This window comes from Danio rerio, chromosome 2 (genome assembly GCF_052040795.2).
Source record: "Danio rerio strain M-AB ecotype USA chromosome 2, GRCz13ab, whole genome shotgun sequence".
In the NCBI taxonomy this organism is placed as follows: domain Eukaryota; kingdom Metazoa; phylum Chordata; class Actinopteri; order Cypriniformes; family Danionidae; genus Danio; species Danio rerio.
In genome coordinates, this window is record NC_141022.1 from 33,017,322 (window position 1) to 33,039,833 (window position 22,512).

Consider the following 22,512-nt stretch of genomic DNA (forward strand, 5'->3'; position numbering starts at 1 on the left):
TCAAAATCGGCATGAAACCCACACCACTTATTTTTACATCATTACCTTTTGCTACTGAATTTTACTAAAACAATTTATATTTGTAAAGTGAAACAGAATAGATCAATTGATTGGTTGGTTGACTTAATTGATTTGATTGTTTGGTTGGGTGATTTATTACTTTATTTAATTATCTACAGCTGCATTTTACCCTTTTCACAAGTTAATTTTAATAACTCCCTCAGGCCCCCTTCCACATTTTTAATGTAAAGTATGTGGCTGTTTAATTGGGCGAAGAGTAGAGTAAATGTTCTAGCTAGCTAAACAGTGTGTATCTGATGCGAATAAGGCATACCTGGTCTCATTCACTAAACATGTGTAAGCTCAAATTTATGTGTGAAATGTGTATACATTTGGGGCTGTATTATGCAAATTACTAACCTCATGCACTAACCTTCCACTAGTGTGATCGTACGCTTCAGGAACCAGCCAAGACGGGACACACTGGTGTGATTGTAAAAGTCAAAGGTTTAACTGATAATTAAATGGATGGTTCAACCAAAACTCATATTATATCATCATTTACAGCCCCTCATGTCATTTAAACATGCAATAATATTTTTTGATAATATCTTGTCTATTTATCCAAAACAATACTTTTCAATACAACATTCAAATAAATGTTCAGCATTTGAAAGTAGGTCATACAAGTTTGGATCGACTGAACGAGTTTGACTGAATAATCTTTTACCACTGAGCGGTAGGTACAGCACTGAGTCCAGTCGTCCTCCGTCCAGATTAGGACCTTCCAGATGTCCTCGCCATGGAGACCCGGCCAGACGAATTACGAGATAGCTAATTGAGGGAGCTGTCAGGGCTGACATTGAGAGGGCACCTACCTTCCCCTCATCCCCTTCTTAACACCACTGTGTGTTCAGACGAACAGAGCAGCACCATCTGCCTGCTACACAGCAGGTTCTTATCACACGCTGCACTGCTGCCTTTGGGCTACTGCACAAAGTCTTTGAAGTGGAGTGGAGCGAAGTTGCAGATTTTACACTTCATTGTTTATGTTCAAAATGTTCCACTGAAGCACTTATTCAAGCGTATTTTATCATAACTACACGTGGCTTTTGATAAATCTTTAATAGCTTGGCTTTACACCGTGTTTGTCTTTTAGCGTAGCTAATTAGTAAACTATTAGCATGCAGTCCTTCATCCTCACCACAGGGGGCAGACAATGAGCCAGAAAATACAATGAGTCTTCTTCTTGGGGACAGGCTTGCATGTTAAACGAGTCATGAAGGAACATGTTGGGCAATTTCTTCCATTAATGTCACCCAGTTCCCATTACTTTAATAAAACAGCATTAAACTCTTGTGCATGATTGAGCAGCTTTTAATTCCTCTGTACACAGCACACAGATTCAGTTAGCCCTCCTCCCTCATTCCTCTTACCTAACAGGGGTTGCTATTGTATTTTGTTATAGATTAGTTTGATGGTATTGAACTTATTTTATAATGAATACATTTACACAATTATCAAACTGAACTGTTTGTTTTATAGCAGAGTCTTATTTTCATTTTGTTACTTTCCTGCTTACTGTCTTGATGCTGTATAAGAAAAAGAAATACAGTAATGATTACATTTGAATTGCTCAGGTGAAACAAAATGCATCAGAATTACATCCATATTAATTACACTAAATGCTGTATTGTTAGGAGAAAAATAGTTAGACTTGAGCATTGCTATTAAAGAAATTGGCATTTATGAGTGAGTTGCGCCTTAGCGCAGTAACTTTTTAAGTTTGATACAAACAAAACCATGTTATGGAGAACAGGATGTCATTTAGGTAGAGGACCCTGGCAGGGGGCATTCCTTCTGCAGTGGGCCAAAGATCTATACAAATTCAAGTCTTTCATATATATATATATATATATAATATAATATGCCTTAAATACAGTATAAATAGCCTATTTATGTGTAAATGAAACCATTATACCAGTCGACATTTCAGATGAAATCTATGTTTCCCATGGGTTCTGGAATAGCGTGGAATTTAAAAAGGTCCATTCCAGACAATGTAAGTCAGGGAAATTTTATATTTTTGTCTGAGTTGGAATATCAGGGATTTTTCTTTAAATTGTAGTTTTCATTTATCATTATATTTTTAGAACATTTTTTATTGTTTTACAGGTATTGTCATGGTGAGTCTATTTTTAGCTCAGTTTTATTCCTTTCATGCTTGTCAACTTGCAGTCACCTAAGTTAAATGCGGTAACCAGAACCTACCTGTTAACTAAAGATAGCATGTCAGGAAATATGGTAATTTTAAGAACTTTGGATTCAAAATGATATCTTTTAAGTGTTAAAAATTAGATGACAAAAAAACTGTCATGAAAGTACTTGATATTTTTTTTAAATCTGAAGTTAATTGTTATCCATTGTACTTGTAGTATATTTACATAGTGTACATAGTGGCTATTTAAGTTATTATGATAAAGTTAAACCATTTTAAAATTATGTTATATATTAATATTATATTATTAATATATAAGTACAACTCTGGAAGAATTGTGGAATTTGATGTTTGGCTTAAAGGACCATGAAACCCCTCGTTTCAGCTGATTATTTTCACATGCATCTCTAGTCCAGGAAAGTCCAGCTTTGTTTAGGGGGGAGTGTCGAGTGGCGAAAGAGGGAAGGGTTTGCATGAAAAGGGGAGTTTCATTATGTGCACAACAGCAGATTTTCACACCAGCAACACAAACACAGATGCAGGAGTGATAGTCAGTGATTCAGAGAGCAGCATTTACAGTGAAACTGAGAGCTGTGCAGAAGTGGAGGATTTTCAGTCCATGATATTGATATTTACATACTGTAAACTTAGTAGCTAAATCATTTTGACTAAGGTATGTCTTTAAAAACGGAAAGAGTACTGCTGACAATACTAACTAACTTTTCCATCTGAAATAACATAAACAAAGAACATCGATCACACACTTACCAAATCCAAGTGGCAAATCCGGATATCACCTTTTCTAGATTCGAAAAACCTTCGGGTAAAAAATGTTCCTTACAAACATATTATTGTCGCGTGTTAGCAGACCACTTTAATCCACACATGTGGGTCCACACGCGAGCTGTGCTCTCATTGTGGAGAAATGGAAACAAAACCTTCATTGCGGCACACTTATAAACATAACACTGATGACCCATGTGTCCGAACAATTCTTCTTTTTCTACTTGTTTGAATTACGGTTGGCAAAACAACATGGCGTCTCTCTGAATTCTGTAACAGGTAAAAAGTGTCTTCTTAGCTATATCAGGCATATTAATGAAGATTCATCTCGTTCACAATAGAGCGCTGATTGGTTCGAACCAAGTCTTTCTCATAAATTAATGAACAGATGTGCTGAAAACTCAATGACGTCACTTTGTACCGGCCGGTACAGACAGCCAATCTCTACACTGAAATTTACACAATGATCTTATCGCTGTCGCGTTGCTTTCAATTTCAACCAGAAAAATGAATTTGCTCTAAACAATGCAAAAACAACCAATTTTCACTTGTTACGTTTATATATGTGTCCTAATAGTGTTTTTAGCAACGTGGGGCATGTATATGACTGTCTACATTTCAAAAAATATGTTTTGGGGTTTCTTTAAGTGAGAACCCTGGAAAAAAACATAATGGGTGATGCCATTTCCATTGATACAGAACATTCATACTTTAATATAATCTTTCTGTTTGAGCTGAGTGGAGAGGAGAGTAGGTGAAGAAAAAAGAAAGAAGTGACGGAGAATTATCAAATATAAACAAAGGATAGAAAGAAAAACTAGTTTCCCCGCTCGTTCACTCCGTGAGGTGTTGGTGTTGTCCATATGTGAAGCCGTCAAAGTGTCTGGGATATCTTAAATCTCCCTGACCCATCCTGTCTTCATGTTTTAGTTGAAGTTACATCACACGTCGAACCACACTACACATTTCAAGACACTTCAGGGGACCTTTAAACCCGGAGCGTATATGTATTTGCACAGTAGCGCTTGCTTCTTTTCAGCATCCTCAAATATTAACGCAAACCTGAGCTGTCGAGCGCGAGCAGAGGTTTGCGACCCCCAACAGGCAGGAGTCTGAGCTGCTGAAATAATAGAAAGATATTTTAGAGAAGATGCCAGGGGTTACGTGCTGACAGGTGAGCTGTTATTGTGTGGAGCGTTTGTTTGCACAATGTTGTGCCGTTTTGTAAGGCTGACTGCACACAGGGCTCGGATGACGCTTTAGCTGTGACGTCCCTCAGGCTGTTACTGCAGAATCCTCCCACTATCTCTAAACTGTGTTCCTGGCCCGGCAGCAGCTATCATTTAGACTCATAGTCAGAGGATGCAGGCTATTTTTGAGCTGTCTTCTGTCTGCGTACGCCAGGAAAATACCACAGCTGCCATCGCTGGGACTGATGATCAATGTTTCCTTTTAGCTACACAAATGTGAGGCCTCGCAGCTCCAGTAGAGACTGAAGAGGCTCAAAATACTTTGAAAATGGTTGGATATGTTTAAAATCAGAGCTGAACATGTATTTCATCAGCAGTCCAGCCATATGTCTATTGATTTCCAAGACAGAGCTGAAGATGTAAGAAAACGGGGCTTTTAGTTATTTCACATGATAAGGAATGAGCACTGGAACAGTTCAGTTCAAATACTGAAAAGGAATGGTGTGGAAGCAATTCTTCTTTGAAAATTGTTTGTAACTTTCACAAACATTTGAAACGTGAATTGAAAGTGACATTTTTTAAAGCTGACAAACTCATATCAAATATTCTTGTCAAATTTATTACTGGAATCTGAACTTTATTTACAGCTTTGAATAGTTGTGTTTTGCCAAAAGTTAGTTTTTTAGTATGTATTTATTAACACAGGAACTATCAGAATTCTGCGCTTCCTGACAAAAGTCTTGTCGCCTGTTTTAGGAGCAACAAATAATAACTTGACTTCTAGTTGATCATTTGGTATCAGAAGTGACTTATATGAAAGGCAAAAGCCTCTAGATTGCTCTTATTTTACCAAAATAAAATATAATCATGCCGTGATTTTTAACTATATAATCAGGACAGTATATGGTTTGACTTTGATTAGAGAAAAGTCTTGTCACTTAACAGAAATAATGCACAGTATAGAATATAAAGTCATGTTGCAGTGGAAAAATTTATATTGTGTATGACTCCCATGAGCTTGGAGGACTGCATCTATACATTTCTGCAATGACTTAAATAACTTATTAATGAAGTCATCCGGAATGGCAAAGGAAGCGTTCCTGCAGGACTTTCAGAATTTATCAAGATTCTTTGGATTCATCTCCAATGCCTCCTCCTTCATTTTCATGTCTGGTGACTGGGCTGGACAATTCTGGAGCACCTTGACCTTATTTGCTTTCAGAAACTTTGATGTGGAGGCTGAAGTATGTGAAAGAGCACTATCCTGCTGAAGAATTTGCCCTCTTCTGTGGTTTGTAATGTAATGGGCAGCATAAATGTCTTGATACCTCAGGCTGCTGATGTTGTTATCCACTCTGCAGATCTCTTGCATGCCCCCATACTGAAAGTAACCCTAAATCATGATTTTTCCTTAACCAAACTTGACTGATTTCTGTGATAATCTTAAGACCATGCGGTCTCCAATAGGTCTTCTGCAGTATCTGTGATGATTTGGATGCAGTTCAACAGATGATTCATCAGAAAAATCTACCTTCTACCACTTTCCCAAATGTAGAAGTCAGTGTATTATTTGTTGCTCTTACAACTGGGATTAACGACAAGACTTCAGGTGTATAACTTCTAGAATCGCCTTAGCATCATATTTACAATCAAAGCTTATATTGAGATTTTATATTTATTCTTTGAATGTTTGTCATCATAGTTTATAAAGTCGATTAACTAAAAACACATTTTTTGCAATATAGCTTATATTTGTGTATGCATAATGTATGTAGCTTACTTTGTCCGACAAGCAGGAGAGCAGTGAAACTGTTTTTTTAAAGTCTGAAAAACATGTTTGAAGTAAACTTTTTTAAAGTTCTGTTTTTGTTATCAGAAAGTTTCTATGCAACAAAGATATGCATATTCAAAGCTAATTTGACCATTTTCACTATTTAAGATATAAATACTCAAAACTAATAACTTATTTGTGTTTATTAATTTCAATTAAGTAACAATGTAGAATGAAATACATAAACATTTAACACACATTTTAAAAAATTAGGGTGTTTTTTACATTTTAAAATTATCAAAATTACTGCCTTTGTACTTTAGTGATAAAATATGGTAGACTTTATTTTAATGGTCCCTATTGCACATTTTGTAAACTAAAAGTTGCAGTGCAACCATTTGCCAATTAATTCTCATTTGAGTATTAGTGGACTGTCTGCTAAATATCTGCTGATACTGCTCCTTCAACAGACATGTAATTAACTATAAAAACTTTGCAAGTACATGTCTTGCAACTTACACTAACCATAACCCTGACCCCCAACGTAACAGTCTATGATCTAATTAGAATTAGTTAGCATGTAGATGTAATGTAACTTAAATTGAACAAAAGGCATAAAGGGACCATCAAAATAGAGTGATGCCTAAATAATTTATTTCTCCTAAATGTAACTTTTCACAATTACTACTTGCTTCTAATTTCAACATATATTTTTCTTTTTGACTTTTTTACATTATAAAAAAAAAATTATTAATTAGCAGTGATATCTTGGTTGTGTGAAATTGTACAACCGATTATTTTTCTCCTCACTTGCCATGACTGTGTACAAACACTCACACACACCTTTTCAGCTTTTACACTCAAAACAAACAGCATGCAAATATTAAAAAATTCATGTTTGGGTGTAGATTTTAATTTTCAGCTATGTTTAAATGACTTACTGCACACACTGACATGCAAATCACAAGTAGTCAGTGATGACGCATGTCCTTTTGTACAATCTGGTATTAGCATGCCTTTTCATGGTGTCTATTGTAGCCATTTGAGCTTAGATTATGTCAGGACCCTTATTTTGTCACAGACATTACTTTAATGAAAAAGCCAACTGCCTATTACTAATATGACTGACTGAAAAAAGGAAGTGAATCGATCGATGTGTTTTGCTACAGTATGGTTTAGGCTGAATTGGTTGCTTTGGTGTGCTTTGTCTTTATGAAGGGTTTTAATTGCTGTTTTAACACATCTGCATCTATGCTTACACTATGAAATCTATATACTTACATTGTGCATTCTTTGAGCTGTGAAAGTGCTCAAAAGTGTACAGTCTCAAAATGTTTTTATCATTTAGATTCATGCTTGTGTTTTGCATCTTTGAGTTGGTATCAGGTATATAGAAATTAATCGTAATACCAGTGTAAACAGGACCTTTGACCTCATTTTTGTCCTGATGTTAAATGAAATTTTTAAGTAAATGACTAACTGGTCACCTTTTGTGACCTTTTTCCTTTGTAAAAGGTCAGTCTGATGCCACTATTGATTTGCTGAACAGAGAAGTGATGACATTTTGTTACAGCTAAGGCATCATCGCTGAATGCACCGAAAGCAGAGGGAAACAGCACTGCTTTTTTTCAGCTACACTTTGTACTGATTGTTTCTCAGTGTCTTTCAAAAGAAGACATGGCACTGCGTATGCTAGAGCAAGTGTATTTGTTCTTGTTATTCACAAAAAAAAAGTCATAGGAGCTAAAAGTATTCTTGTAAGGTACTTTTTACTTATTTAGTGAGGATTTATATTAAATCTACATCCGCAACTCATGCCCCTGCTACTCTCAAATGTCCATTTAATTCATTCTATCATTCATTATCTTTTCAGCTTAGTCCCTTTATTAATCAGGGATCGCCACAACGGAATGAACCTCCAACTTATCCAGCACGTTTTATGCAATGGATGCCCTTCCAGCCTCAAACCATCACTGGGAAACACCTATACACTCTCAAAAGTGCATTTTTATGAGAAAAAAAACAAATACTATTGTTAATATCATACAGTACATGTGCCGCGCAATTAAATTAAATGATGGTGCCACGTATGCCAAAGCTTTCAGATATGATTGGAGCAACACATTATTTTTGACATTATTTGACAGTTTAACAGTTTAAGCTCTTTAAAATCAACAACGTTTATTAAAGATACAGTTCACCAAATTTCCAAGTGTTAGGACAGGGATAGGGTTAGGGTAACTCTAAAAACATTTCTCATCGCTTACACTTAAGTGATTAAACTTAAATTGATTAATAAAATTGAACTATGAATTTGTTTCTTCTGGACAAAATTTACCAAAAGATATTCTGAAGAATGTGCAAGAATGGGATTTAACTACAGCAGTTCGAACTGTAGTTCTGTAGTTTTAAAAGTTATTAGTATGATGGTGAAAACTGTACATTTACTCTACAAATACTGGAAAATGAAATGATTTGTTGACAATAATTCTCTATGGTTACAACTGAATTGGTTACAAATAACTGTATAAACTGATAAAACATGAAATGATAAAAACATATGATAATAATTTTAGCCAGAATAAATGTAAACTAAAGCTACCTGAGAGAGAGGTAGAGACAGAGGGAGGGAGAGAGAGAAAGAGAGTAGGCCTCGAAGAGAGCCTGATAGCAGTAGGGTCAGTGAAGATAGAGTTTAAAGCTGGAGAGGAGCAGATCAGGAAAAAGAGGCCAGAGCAAAGTCTACCAACTGTATCTTTCTTGACCATGTGACCAAAGCCCAAGTACTGAGACATACAAACTGACCAATCAGCATGTGACCCCATCGTAAAACATTGGAAAAAGTGGAGGATGAGTAAATGACAGAATTTTCATCTTTGGGTGAACTGTCCCTTTAAGGAAATGATAGCTATATTAGCATCCAAACCAGTGGACAATATCATTATTTATTAATACGTTCTGTCACCTGTTGCTTTAAAAACTTTAACTGATTAAAAGCAGGATAAAAAAGCACCTGTAAAAAAAATAAATAAATAAAAAGTATACCAACACTATCCTTTATAATGCATAAATATGGTTATTGTGACAATTCTTATATACTAATATTTTACTTTAAGAAGTTTTTTTTAAAGCTATACCGTTATCGTTATGCTTTAAAGTATGTTGTGAATGGGCCTTTATTTCACTACGGTTAACCTGATTATATGATTTTCCAAAATGTGATAAATATTAATCTTAACTATTGACCTTACTCTTTATGTGAGCAGCCATTTTAATCTCTGGCTCGAGACTTCTGGTCTCATTCACTTCCATTGTTTTTTAGACTTTAAAAACAGCTCATTTTGCTGCTTGATGTTGCAAACGGATATTTTCTTATTATATTCTTCTACGTTGTCTGTATAGTCATGCACACACTTGTTTGTAGAGCAAGTAGTTTGATATGAGTATTTGATTACTCTTGAAGAGTTATTCCTAGTCATTTCTCTCATATGAAAACTGAATCGGAAGTTCTAAAACAAGCGCAAAAACAAGCCCACTTCCGCATTTTAGAATAACGTCAATACTACTTACCATTAGTACATTTTATTAATAAAAAATGACAGAGTGAACGTCGATTCTGTTCTGTTGGCAAAAATATTCCTGCTTGATTTTTCTCAGAAAGAACAGAAATTAAGAAGCAGTGTTGATGATATGCTTCCTAAATGCCCATTTCCCTGCTAGTGTTGAGCGTGGAATCAGGCTGAGAGTTTGTGTGTGTGTGTGTGTGTGTGTGTGTGTGTGTGTGTGTGTGTGTGTGTGTGTGTGTGTGTGTGTGTGTGTGTGTGTGTGTGTGTGTGTGTGTGTGTGTGTGTGTGTGTGTGTGTGTGTGCGTGCATGTGTGTGTGAGGGGTGAAGTGTGATTGTACATGACGTGCATGTAATACTGGTGCAGGCTGAGCTCCAGGCTGAGATATGGATGGGATAATACTGCTGCTGGAGAAGAAGGCCCGTCACACTCACTCTGAGCTGATGCCTGACTCATACACACACACACACACACACACACACACACACACACACACACACACACACAGTTAAACACTTTCACAAGTACAGCAGTGGGAAGCGAGCGTTTATCAGTGCTCGCTGTGACGACGCTCTGCCACATTATTCCACATTTTCAGACTGGAGAGTCGCTGCTTTGTCAGCTTCTTGTTATCTGCTTTGGTTGAGGAAATTATTCTCCATTCTTCTGCTTCGTGTTTTTTGTCATTACTTTGGAGATATCTTATTTTATTGCTGACAGAGTGATGGAGTGAGTGAGGGTTTAGAGCATAAACTACCTCTGCATATTCATGGCCACATTGAGAGTGGAGGACATTTCCAGGGCAGTGTGCCTGATACTGGCAGTGACTCTGATCAGGTTTCTCTTTAGTTTATTTTCTAATGACACGTGGTCAAAACTGCGCTTTCTTGTTTAGCAGTAAATTTACTGACTAGGTCAAGTATAGTCAAGTAGTTTATTCACATATTCTGTGCAAAATAGATTTTTTGTATGTGTCTATATATATATATATATATATATATATATATATATATATATATATATATATATATATATATATATATATATATATATATATATATATATATATATAAATGAACTGGTGTAGATTTAGGTTTATAGAAAGTGTTCAATATCAATAACAAAAACATTATTGTGCTTTAATCAATTTAATTATGCTTTGAGTGTTATAATGTAAGGTAATATAATATAACATAATATAATATAATATAATATAATATAATATAATATAATATAATATAATATAATATAATATAATATAATATAATATAATATAATATAATATAATATAATATAATATAATATAATATAATATATTTTGGGCGGCGCAGTAGCACAGTGTCACCTCACAGCAAGAAGGTCTCTGATTCAAGCCTTGGCTGGGTCAGTTGGCATTTCTGTGTGGAGTTTGTTGGTGTTAGTGTATGTGTGTAAATGAGAGTGTTGTGGGTGTTTCCATATGTAAAACATATGCTGGATAAGTTGGTGGTTCATTTTGCTGCGTAATATAATATAATATAATATAATATAATATAATATAATATAATATAATATAATATAATATAATATAATATAATATAATATAATATAATATATAATAATATAAAATAATAATATATGAGCAATATCACACGAGTAGCAGTGCGATGTGTTTGTATATCGGCAATGGTGGGAGGCATTCGTTGGCTCAAGTCCCTTAGTGCCCCCCACAAGTGACAATATATAGCCTTATCGCAGTACTACAAGTGTGATATTGTATTTATACAACAGTTTGACAACATACAGAGAGTATCAAAAACCCTTTTGTACAAGGAACCACTTTATTCCACCATTCTTTAGAACTAGTATTTTAATAATTATCTAGCGTAATATCTAAAGTGATGACAAAACAGGTCATTTTTGCTCACAACTCAAGATTATAAGGCTGAACGGCATGAAATGCCATCAAGCTACAGAGAATTCCCATTATTTTTGTTGCAATCAGGAGATCACAAAAAAATTATCCCAAAAAAGCCAAAGCAAAGTACATAGTGGCATTAATACAGCACTACAAAATACAAAAGAGAGAGATTGACTCAGAATGTCACTTACCTGATTTTTAAATATTTATTCAGCTGTAGTTTGAAATTTACGCTGAGAAAATGCTGTTTTTCTCCCTTAAGCACTTACTATGCAGCCTCTGTTGCCATCTTGTGGCGAAACATCAGCCGCCACTTTCTTTGTTCTGCTCAGACAGGCTGATGCTCTGAATCCGATGCTCTGAAGTCATACATATTTTAAAATAGGCACTATCCATATGAACTGCTTAGTTACAATCTAAACAAATTAATAAAAAAGCCTCAAAAGTACATTATATTGTCCAACAGCATCAATATTTGTAGTCAAACTGTAGAGTGTCCTTTGCTTGTTGCTGAATGTGGGCAGAGTAATACACAAGGGTGAAGGGTGAATAGGTGGTTTGCGTGCTGCTATTTGCAGAAGATCATACATCTGTCAGCCAATCATATTTAAGAACCTGACAGAACTGTTGTATATTATATTATATTATATTATATTATATTATATTATATTATATTATATTATATTAATTATATTTATTATATTATATTATATTATATTATATTATATTATATTATATTATATTATATTATTAAATTCAAAAGTATTATAACAATATAATAAAAATGCTAAATTTTGTACAATAACACTGATCAAAATGTTATATGATGTGACATCAGTGACTCGCACTCAACAGCTTATATGAGAAACACAATTCTACGTAATGCAATGTACAGATATTGTACAGCTTTTAGCTTTTAGTGTCAATTGCACTCACTGCTTGCGAAGGATTATCAGCAGGATGTAATGGATTTGTGCAGTCAAAGTTTTTGTAAAAGAAAAGATTTGTGCATTGTGTTTAACCTTTTACCCTCAGACTATGGTAATCTGCATCCTAGCCCTGATGTCTTTTTTATACAGACAATCACTACAATTCAACATAAAATGTCTCTTCTCTTCTTTGTATGACATAAACTCCAATGATTTTTTAGCAGCCTTTTTTATTTAGTTTTACTCTTAATCTTTTGACTGAATAACATTTATACTATAAAAAAATTAGCCTTGGGGCTTCTAATTGTCAGTACAAAGAATGTATGTGACTATTAAAATTAATATGCATATTAATAACCAGTGCAATTATTAAGCTTGGTTTAAGGAACCTATTATGCTAATAAGATTGAGAAAAGAGAACGTCATGTTAATTTTAAGAGCTTTGGTTTCAGTTTTGATTGAGACATCTGCATTTGAATCTCAACAATGTTTCCAGTTATCTGTCAGTATAAATAATTTAGTCATTTATGCATGATTTATTTAAGTACTTTTGGTTAATAAAATCTAGTCTTGAAAAGTACTTAAATAATGTATAATATTTTTAGAACATAATTAGTTTTAAGTAGCTACCAAATACAATTTTTAGGCTCATTATTATAACCACATGGGAGGCGAGTGACAATGGAGTGAGAGCCCTTATGCAGGTTTTATTAAGAATAGTGGTGAGACAGGCAATGATCAATAACAGGCTCAAACAGGTACAAACAAGGAAATACGGAGGTGTCATCAGAAAACAGGCAGATGATCGGTACAGGCTACAGACAGGGTGAACACGAAAACTATACCAGGGAACGCTTTGTAATATTCTGTAGACTATCGAGGGGAAAAAAGCTGATATTCTTGACCCAAAAATGTTTTTTACAAAATTTATTTCTAGCCGAAATAAAACAAATAAGACTTTTTCCAGACAAAAAAAAATATTATCAGACATACTGTGAAAATTTCCTTGCTCTGTTAAACATTATTTGGGAAATATTTAAAAAAAAAATCAAAGAGGTTTTAATAATTCTGATTTCAACTGTATGTGAGTGTAATCAGTACATGAGCAGTTTTAGCTGTGTGAGTCAAATCAAAGGAGACTTGGAACAGGTGTGTGTGTCTGTGTGTGGTGCATGACAGGACTTGTAGTTTGTATGGAGACAAGATTGTAGTCCGTGTGAATGTGAATGTTCTTCAGCGATCAATGAGAGTTAGATTGCTGGTGATTGTGACAATTATATACTGTACTCCTAAACTTCTAAACATGAGTTAGATGATGGTCTGAACAATACATACAATTATTTTTTCCTAATAAACCTAGCTATACATTATTTTGCGTTCTTCATTTTTCCAAGCAGACATATTTATTTGCATAAATGAACATAATTCTTATTAGAAACTATATAAATACTAATAAAGTAAATGTACTAATACTAGGAAAATCCAATAAATGGAATCCAATTAAATTTCTGTCATCATTTACTCACCCTTCACTTGTAAACACTAAAGAGGATATTTCGAAGAAAGCTGGAAACCACTGACTTCCATATTCATTGGGTTTCCTACTGTGAAGGTCAGTGTTCAAGCTTTCAGGTTGCTTCAAAACATCTTCTTTAGTGTTCAACAGAAGAAAGAAAGTCATAAAGGTTTGAAACAAATACAGGGAGTAAATAGTGAGTAGATTTTCATTTTTTGTGAACTGTCCCTTTAAATCTTGCTAAAGTTTCTTAAGTGATTAAGTAAAATGACGTAAATGACTTTTTTCTCATTTTACACTGATAAACACAAAGCAGAAAGTCACCAGATTTGTGTGTGAGAAATTGTCGGTCAAAGTTTCGCTCTGGGACCCACAGTTTGGATAGTGCTTGACCTTTCTTCTCGAATGGCCGCCCGTGTGCTTTTTTAGCCAGACGGATTGTGTTAATTGCCTCTCATGGGGTAAAACGACAGCCAGCGCTCTCTTTTCCCTCTTGAGCTCCCTCTTTTTCCCTCTCAGGTCTCATCTGGGACGAATTAGACCGCATTAAACACTTTGGCAGCTTTAGATATCAGAATAAAACCAAGAGATGTCTGTCCAGAGCGGACGGCTTCTTTTGTGGTCTTCTGAATCACTCAGGATTACGCTGATTAGCTGGGCATAGAGGAATTTGTCCTTGAAAAAGATCTAAATTTTGAGATTTTGGACATTTTTTGGTGTTGCAGTCTAGAATAAAGAAAACATAGAAAGTGCAAGTTATTTGTATTGATTTGATCAGTTTAAGTCTGGATTTCAATTACAACTATACAGCTGAAGACTAAATTATTGGCCTGTGAATTCTTTTATGCTTTTCTAATAATTCCCCAGTAATAGCATGTTAACAGCAAGAAAATCTTTCATATGTCCTATAATAAATTTCTTCTAGAGAGTCATTTATTCATTCATTTGACTCCTTCCCTGATTTATCAGGGGTTGTCACAGCAGAATGAATGGCCAACTATTCTGACGCATGTTTTATGCAGCAGATACCCGCCACCCAGCACTGGGAAACACCCATACACAGTCACATTTATACACACACTACATGGCCAGTTTACGACCTTCTTGCTGTGAGGCGACAATGCTAACCACTAAGCCACCGTGCCGCTTTCTACAGAGTTTTATTTATTTTAGTTTGGTTGGGATTATGTTATGTATATAACTACTAGGTCACATTTTACAAATGTAAGTAACTTATGTGCGCTTAAAATGGTTGCCTCCTTGTTTTCTCTAGCTCGCAAAATATGTATTTAATTGAGTTTTGTTACTTGTAATCACTCCACGGGGCTTGTACTGTATCTGGCTAACTCTTTATATTCTCATATTGCCTCTAAAGCCGCATTGAAAATGTGGTGCGTACCGCTTTGTTTACAGATTTAAATGTGTTTGCGAGCTCGCAATCCATTGCAGTTTGTCGTTGCTTTGGGGTTTGGGAACAAATTAATTGCTGAACAAATCATATAGGAGTTGTTAGGATAATTAGATAAAAATTCATGCATATTATAAGACAATGAAAGTGTTTTTTGACCTTGGATGCATAACAGCATGTTGTTGGAGACCTCAAAACCAAAATATGACCTTTTTATAATGCATAATAGGGGCTCTTATAATTGCACTTGCAAGGCTGAATACTAGTATCTTACAAATCAATTATCAAAATAATATATGTACTGTCATTGTGGCAAAGAGAAAATGTAGTTATTAAAACTATTATGTTTAAATGTGTTGAAAAGTAAACAACACTTGATAAATATAAAAAATAAAAATTACAATTTCACATAAAGGTGAAGTATTTTTGCATATACAACTGTACATTTTTAAAGTGTGTGTTCTCAAAAGGAGTTTTTTGTGCAGTAAGCGATACATCTCCATTTCAGTAGCTCTTAAAAACATCAAACTTTACAGTTTTATTCATATGAAATTCTGAAGGTTTTACTGAAAGATATGTTCATATATAATTTGTTCATATATAATTCTATATAATTGTATAGAATATTTTTATCTTAACAGAAAGGTTTTTTATTTTTTATTTCCTTGTCCCTGCATTTTCTGAATTATGGAGTGAAAATATGCTATTCTTTTTGTTTAGATGTTTGTGCTGGAAATAAATGCAAATTATCACTTGTTGAATAAAATAATGCATTGTTTGCCCTTTTAAACAACATTTTAGAAAACATGCAATATAAAAATATTTGCAAGTCTTTGTGTAATCAATCAACTGGGGAAGAATGATGATAAATACTAGTTAGACCCAGCATTTATCTCCAGTATCCTGCCTTACGGCCGCTTAATATGCATACAGACACTTGCGAAAATGTATGTTGAACATAATTCATAATCTACAGGTTTGAAAGAGAGTTTGGGTGGATAAATTAAGCGGGTCTTTCGAAACAGGCCTGTGTGAGTGTTTAAGAGCATGAGTGTACTGTCATTGTAGGACAGACAGGCGACAGATTCGCATTGATTTTGTCTATGAGCGAATCATTCACCTCATCCTCTGAGTTCAGGGTCAAAGCAAAAATGACACATTGCAAATGCTGACAGTGAAAAAAGGTCAAGGGTTAAATGCTTAAACACATATTTTTACACCTTTTACACAGTCTAAAGCAAAAAAAAAAAACTTTAAGATGCCACAGACCACCAAATATGATCTTAATTGTAGGCAAGGCAAGTTTATTTATATAGCACATTTCATACACAGTGGCAATTCAAAGTGCTTTGCATAAACAGGAATAAAAGAGACAAGTATAAGAAAATAAAATCAAATTATAAAAAGGATTTAAAACGTGTTAAAATAGGTTATAAAATAATGAAAAAGAAAATAAAAGACATAATAGTGCGATCTGTCGGACGTAGCACAGTGCTCATTCAGTAAAGGCACAGTTAAACAGATCTGTTTTCAGTCTTGATTTGAAAGTGCCTAATCTTGGAGCACATCTGATCATTTCTGGAAGCTGATTCCAGCAGCAGGGAGCATAGTAGCTGAAGGCCAATTCACCCTGCTTTTGGAATTTTTAGTTTATATGATCCTAAAGATTTGAGTTATCTGTTAGGTTTGTATTCAGTGAGCATATCTGTAATATATTGAGGTCCTAGACAATTTCGTGACTTATAGACAAGTAATAATACTTTACAATCGATTCTGAATGTAACTGGGAGCCAGTGTAAAGACTTGAAGACAGGCGTGATGTGCTCTGTTTTTCTGGTTCTGGTCAGATTCCTGGCCACAGTGTTCTGGATGAGCTGCAACTATCTGACTGTCTTTTTGGGAAGGCCCGTGAGGATGCCTTTAAAGTAATCCACTCTGCTGCTGATAAAAGCATGAACAAGCTGATAAAAGGCATTGCAATCCAGAAATCTAACAGCCATCTATAGTTTTTTGGCCCAAATTATACTCCTTGTTTGCAGAGCCAAATCTGACCTTGAACAGCATGTGACATTTAAATAATTTAAACAATAACAGTTATCCAGCTGAGGCTAAAATCTTCTAACATATTGTTTACTTGAAGCATCTTTCAAAATCCAGAAAGCAAATATGTAGTCATATACTAAAAGCATTACTCTTTTCTTTCCCTTTTTTTGCATGTTGCTGTTTACTCATATTGACATTAGTAATTAAGTAAAAGTGTTCACATAATTAGCAGTTGCTACAATTAGGGTACAATATTTGTGTGTTTTATATATCAACATCATCAACTAAAGAGATTTGTCAGAAACATCTTTTACTCCTTTTTTTATTTATTTATTTATTTTTTTGTGCTATAGTAAAAGCTAGAGTTGACCACAGTTTACATTTTTAAAGTTTTTCCAATCTTTATATTAAGTCTGTGATATACGGTGTGTGTTTTTGTGTGTTTGTGTTTACACTGCGCACCAGCAGGAGTGCAAGCTCAGCCTATGTCTGCGCTTCACATTTACATTTCAGTCATTTAGCTTTTTACATACTGTACAGTACATGGCTTTTTAATTTAATGTAATTAATTTTTTGTTTAATCCCTCAAGGATTTTGAAGGGTAATTTGGAAAATATGTGACAAATACACAAATTAGCACATTTTAATCCACTAATAATTACTTTTTGGAACTCATTGGCTTCTATAATTTGTAAATAACTCTGGGGGAGAGAGAGAAAGGCCCATTCCCAATTCTATTGTTTTTTTACCCCAACCCCTTTCCCTTGGCCCTTGAAATAGAGTGTAATGGGGAAGGGCTTCAAAAGTTACCCCTAAGAAATGCGACAGCATTACAACACCTGCACACGCCATCATAAGTCATTACAATCTCTTCATAATTATTCCAGTTGTGTTATTTTTGGTATTAATTTTTCTTTTCATTTTTTTTTAACATGACGGTAAAAACCGTTAATGTATTGTATTGTAAAAATGTGTAATAAGGACAAAAAATACTAATTTGTGCATCTCCTTACTTCCGTGTGTAGCCATGCTGCCATTGTAGTTGGTGTATTCTGAGAAATTTTTGTACCTCTTGATTTCTAGTGTGGTGCTGAAAAAGCTCCTTTTCAAGAGCTTCCCCTTAGCCGTACCCCTTCAAGCTAAAGAGATTTGGGACATCCACACCCTTTCACGTGAATGCGCAAACCAAGGGGTAGGTGTGAGGGGAAGGTGTAGAATTGGGATTGGGCCTTATGACCACTTATGCAGAAATGATAGATGCATACTGTATATACAACATATATAGAAGTTTAACAATCAAAACAACACACTTATGCTGTGTTTATACCAGATGTGGCACACGCAAATGAATTGCGCTATTTTGAACATTTTGAGTTTACTCGCTTCATTCTGCCCGATGACTCTAGCTTCATTGCTAAATGGCTAACATGGATTTTATTGAGAGAATAGCTGTGTTTATGTGCTTTAATAAGGCTGAAAAACAATGTCAATTCGTTTGGAGCCACTAGATCTTTTCAGAAGTGCACCCAGCTCTGTGAGTTCATAAACTCTCATAGAAACTATACCTGGGCGATGGAAGCTTTCAGCGATGCTTCCGACTGAGCCGTGCCAAGTTTAATAAATTGTTGTCCAGTGTCGGCAGGAGGATTACATATTTGATTGCCCGGTTGTCAAATATTATATTTACCAATGAGTAAAGTTATTAGTGAGCAGTTTGCATTATTCCTGTGATTTGAGTGTCTTTGAGATGCTTTCTACTTTCTCTAGGTATCATAGGTGACTGATGCGGGGGAAAAAAACATTCAGGCTGCACTCGTGTCTACCAGTTTGAAGTCTCCTAATTGCTTATCGGTCCAGCAAATAGGAAACCCTAATCCAACTGACTATTCATACAGTCAAAACAATCAGTTGTTCTCCTCCCCCAAGTTGTTGTAGCATCGATTATTAGTTCCCTTTTGAAAGTAATTGTCAAACACTCCTGTTAAACATTTGGTGGAACAACGACAAATGGCCGAGATAAAGGCACAATCAGCAAGAGTCTCGCTGGAAATTATACAAAAACAATCATGCTTTGCAGTTATAATGCAGCTTTAGTGATCCCCAGTATCACTACAAACCCAGGTGGAGCTTGAAAAGAGTGCGATGATTAGAGGAGGGGGTGAAATGAGAGCGTATGACGGAAATCTCTGGAGCAGCATCTGATTTGCAGACTGTTATTGCTTAGGAGCACATGCTTGTCCTCAACTAGATATGATGGGCTCAAATAAGTCATGTTTTTTTTTTTTTGGATTGTGTGAGTTGAGAGCATGGTGTATGTACAGTGGCATCCACAAATTTTTTTATTATTATTAATTCATTCATTTTACTTTGGCATATCTTATTTTTGCATTCCCACACACTAACAAATTATTTCTGGGGCTGATTTAAATGTTGAAATATGTCTGTAAGTCCTCTTTTTTTTACTAAAGCTCTATTTTTGTAAATATTCAAGGGACATTTGATTTTGGATTTATACCACCTGTATTTTGCTGTACAAACATCTCTTTATGGCTAACACGTTATACTGGTGGTGTAAATCACTTTGCTGATATTCGATTCAAATCTCTCATTAATAGATTTTCCTCAAATGAATGTTAAGAATTGTATAAAAATGGGCATTAGTAATATTTTACTGCTGACTAAATTAAACATGTTAAAGTAAATATGAATATTTACATACTTTTCTCCTCTTTGTTATTGTTTAACCAAAAAAAAAAAAGATATTGAGAAGAACAATTTCTAGTAAAGTCAATAAAGTTACCCAAATCGCATTCTGCTGTTTTATGCTATCTGTTAAACTTTTGGTTAAGCAAAAATTGATTGGGACATAATAAAAATTATTATTATGTCTATTATTAAATTGTGGTATTTTTCAGAGATGGGGGACTCGAGTCACCTGACTTGACTTAAGTCAGACTTCATTCGCAAAGTTTAGGACTTGAGACTTGCTTGACACATATGCAAAAAAGAGTTGACTTAACTTGAACTTGACTGTCATGACTTGAGACTTGAATTGGACGAGTTAAATGACTCAAAACTTGTTTTTTGTTAAATAACTAACCGTTTGTTATATATTATGCATTCCATACAAAACCAAGTAAAAAAAAAAAATTTATTAACTTGAAAGTGACTTGATAGACCAAGCTATGACTTGACTTCACTTGACTTGACTTGAGATAAGTAGTGACTCGACTTGACTTGACTTGACTTGAGTCTGACAAAAATTGGCTTGACTTGCTTGAGACTTGAAGACTAGACTCAAGACTTGCTTGTGACTTATGTGACTTACTCCCACCTTTGGTATTTTCATAGCAATTTAAACTACCCCTTCAATATGTACAACGAGAAACAAAAAAAAAGAGCTATGATACTCTGGGGAAGAATGTCTGAGCGCATCAGTTACATCAGGTTTCCATTTTTTTCTGTGCTGAAATGTTAAAACAGCCCTCCTATGAATTGTCAGCCACTGGTATGGCCCCCTGCCAATTTGAGTTTGAGACTCCTAGACTGTTGGAATAATTCCATGTGTTCAACAAAGGAAACCTCATAAAGGTTTGAAAGCACTTGAGGGTGAATACATTGTATGTTTTTCATTTATAGCTATTCATTTATCAGAACTGAAGTGATCATTTGGGAGGTTAGGTAATGATGGCCATTTTAATTTTTGGGGTCAACTGTCTCTTTAAGTTCTGGGAAATCAAAGTAATGACATATTCATGTAAGTTATGACAAATTAAAATTCAAAATTAAGAAACAAAGTTAAATAATTTTGAGTAATTACAAAACCTCGTAATTCTGACTGAAACGTAATATTAATGAAAAAGTCTAATCATGACATTCGCAACTGTTAATACACGTTCATAATTATGCTCTGACATTTAAGTTTGTGTCTGAAGTGAATTTACATGACAATTATGACAGTCAACATAATTATGATAGTCATAATGACAAAACTGAATGGAAGTAATTAAGTTGTAATTATGAGATTTGAAAAAAAAAATCATTATGCAGAAGCAAGTTAAAACAGATGTTTAAACAAAAAGCCGAAATGTAGCTTTTCAATTATAATTATGTGATGAAGTCAAAAGTGCGATGCAAAAATTGTGAATTTGTTTGTACTTTTAAATGTTTTGGGCTGAAATATTTAGTTATTTTTTATATGCATTTAATTTATGGGAGAATTTTTAATATTTTATACATTTGCATATATGACGTTGTATGTCATAATTGTGTTTTATTAGTGTTAAAACAGAGCCTCTGAAAGAACTATAAATTATTGTTAAAGGTTTCATGTGTGTTTGTGCGTGGGCATGTGTGTGTGTGTTCAGCATGACTGGTATCATAATGTACAAATAATGCACAGTAATGCTTTTATACAGTATCTTGACTCTTTTAACTGTCAAGTCTCCCTTCGCAAAGACCCAAGGCCATTTGAGTAGCTCAGAAAAACTCTTCACATTGAAACTGAATATCAGTCTGGTGATATCTCATTCATTTCTCTCTCATGAAAAATTCTTTATAAACAATAACATGATTCAGACGTCCTCTCTGAAAAATGCTACTTCTGTTTAGAGTCTCTCCAGATACAAAGCATTAATAAATACATGAACATGAGTGAATGGACTCTTGCATTTTCTGCAATGTCTCTTTTGCTGTGGATAAATTGAGTCTAAAAATAAACGCGTTCATTTTTAATATAAATAAAAAATCTGAGCTCCTTACAAAACTGATTTATTCTTATTAACCCTTGATTAATCCTTGATTTTTCACATACATACACTGAGCATACAGTGACATATAAATATATATTTATTGCATCAAAATATATATGGTCCTCTATCACTCACTTTCTTATATTTTCGATGTCTTCCATCTAAATCTAATAGTCTACCCTCTAAAATCTTCTTTCTATTATCTTTCTGTTTTCTTTATATACAGTTAAAGTCAAAATTATTAGCCCTCCTGTGAAACTTTTGTTCTTCAAATATTCCCAAATATTTAGGGTTAGGGTTACATAATCAAGTGATGTTTAACAGATCAAGGAAATCCTTCACTTTATTGCATTTTTTCTTTCATATTTTTTTTTCGTCTGGAAAAAGGCTAATTTCTCTTAGTTTGGCTACTATATACACACACCCACACACATATAC

The 22,512-nt window shown here is 34.4% G+C and overlaps 1 protein-coding gene across 14 annotated transcripts in view; it reads left to right on the forward strand.

The window, feature by feature from the left end:
• The window catches only part of dlgap1a (discs, large (Drosophila) homolog-associated protein 1a), a 220,382-nt gene that overhangs the window by 171,282 nt on the left and 26,588 nt on the right, over positions 1 to 22,512 (forward strand).